Consider the following 2,390-nt stretch of genomic DNA (forward strand, 5'->3'; position numbering starts at 1 on the left):
AAGCCAGTCAGGGTGCAGTATAGCAATGATGAAACATACAACTTTCCTCTATTTCTTAAATGCTTCCTTCCCCGTCACCAAAATCATGATCCCAATTCTACCTTACAAATCTGGCTAGACCAGAGGATGTACACTGGTAGAGACAGGAACTGGAAACACAGGGAATCCAGGGCAGATGATTCCTTCAGGTCCAGTGGTGAGGGTGGCGATACCAGGAGGGTGGAAGGAAGGTGGGATAGAAAGGGGTAACTGATTACAAAGACCTCATATAACCTCCTCCCTTGGGGACTCACAGCAGAAAAGTGGGTGAAGGGAGACGTCGGACAGTGTAAGATATGACAAAATAGTAATAATTGATAAATTATCGAGGGTTCATGAGAGAGGGGGGAGTGGGCAGGGAGAGGGAAAATGAGAAGCTGATACCAAGGGCGCAAGTAAAAAGCAAATGTTTTGAGAATGATGAGGGTAACAAATGTGCTTGCACAATGGATGGATGTATGGATTGTGATAAGAGTTGTACGAGCCCCCAATAAAATGATTGAAAAATTAAAAAGTACTGAATAGAGTCAGAGAAAAGAGTAGGTCTCTTTTCGTAACTCAAATTCATAAACGAGATTAGCCCTTCTGGCCAGATAGAGAGAGATCTGTACAACCTTTGAAGCGCTGGTTTCTGGTGACCCTTCAGCTCTGGAACAACACTCGGCCTCACGGCTCAGCTTTCAACCAGAGTAGACTGGTACAATAACGCCAGTGAGATGCATGTGCCTTAGAGTAATCGGCCATTTGAGGTCAAGGCTGGCCGGGGAACAGTTCCCCCAGGACAGAGTCCAAAGGATGAGGGAAAGGAGGAAAGAGGCAGGAAGCCCAGCGAGAGGTGGGATGAGCCGTGTTGCATTGAGGACATTGGAGTGCATGAGATGAAACAAAAGTGTATGAATTGTTGAAAGAAAACTGATAAACCTTCACCCAACCCACAAATAATTATTTAAAGAGAGAATGAAAAGGGTTATTGTAACAGTGTGGAGGGGGGGCTACTACACTAGCAAGAACACTCAGATCACGAAATCTGCAAGCTTCTCAAAGAAGTAGGGAAAGGGCATTTTCTTTCTTAAACACCGAGGGTAACAAGGCTAGAATAACCCGGGAGAGCAGGTGACATCACTGGCTGGCGGAATGTTGTTCAAGGGATCGGCTCATTCCCCCAGAGCAGTCCTTAAAGGGGGAGAGTACGATGACGCAGGCTGAGTGTGGGCAATGTTCTGGGACTTTGGTTACAAGTACTTTGTTTCTGATCAATCGGTGGGACAAGCAATTCAGTTCCTCATTTATCAACTGGAGGGCACAGCAAGTGTGACCTTATCACAGGCCAACAAGGGGACATCTGTATGTCTTGCCTCAGTCATAAGGTGGCCATTTGCAGGGATCCCTTCTCTGAAACACAGATGGAGAGTGGGCAGGGGAGAGGGGCTGTTCCTCTAAGCCTTGCTATTTGCCCGTATCATGGGTTGAGGTAAAACCCAACACGGACAACGTTTACATCTGCGGTGCTTGTGTTCTCTGCCATCCTTTTGACCATCCTTTGCTGGCTAGTAAACCTTCATGTGGTTTTCGGGTTTGGGGACATATGGATGACAAAATTTAAGGGCCTGTTTCTTCCTTTTAAAAAGACATTCATTGTCAGACTAAGAAATGGGAATACATGAAAGAACCAGGAAAAATGCAGCACACCTGAATAAGCAATTTACCAACTAGAGTTTCTTCCATTTGCTTTTGCTGTCCCATCATTGCAGGATGGACCAAGTACGCATAAAAGCACACGGAGCCTACAGTAGCCTTACGTACAACCGGCTCCTCTGTAATTAGCTCATTGCTGCCTTCACATAGTCAACTTTTTATTTATCCTCCCATAAAATTGTTTGGACTCCAAATCTGGGCTGGATACCAGAAGCCTCCCGAGTCCCTGAGCTGACCTTCTGCATGAAGGGTGCCCATGGACAGACCCCAGGGCTGCTGGGTGCCGCTGACGTCATGCCATGAGGGTCAGTCTGAGGAGGCACAGCTGGTGAGCGCTTCTGAATTTTAAGGAAATGCCAAAGCTGACTTTATAGCTCTGAAGACCTGTGCAGATCTAGAAGGAACAACAGACACCAGCGAGTGAATCGAAAACAAGAGAACGCATTTCTAGAGATGAACAAAGTGTGTTTTGCAAAAATTCTGGGTCCAGGCATGTAGGAGTTGTGGCTGGAGTCACTGGCTCGTCACCCAAGGGTGAGAGGTAAATAAAGCCTTTGGAGATTCTCTAAGATAAACTGTCACTTCTGGAAATGTAACCAACTTTACGGCAGAAATCGGTGACTTATGCTCATTACTGTCCTTTTTCTCCCTCTTTT

General features: G+C 46.2%; 1 protein-coding gene across 1 annotated transcript in view; it reads left to right on the forward strand.

Moving 5' to 3' along the window:
• Window positions 1–2,390, forward strand: part of PCSK5 (proprotein convertase subtilisin/kexin type 5) — a 525,106-nt gene that overhangs the window by 507,222 nt on the left and 15,494 nt on the right. The window lies entirely within an intron of this gene.

Source organism: Echinops telfairi, unplaced genomic scaffold, assembly GCF_000313985.2.
Source record: "Echinops telfairi isolate 266 unplaced genomic scaffold, ASM31398v2 ScPeMD7_22;HRSCAF=79, whole genome shotgun sequence".
Lineage (NCBI taxonomy): Eukaryota > Metazoa > Chordata > Mammalia > Afrosoricida > Tenrecidae > Echinops > Echinops telfairi.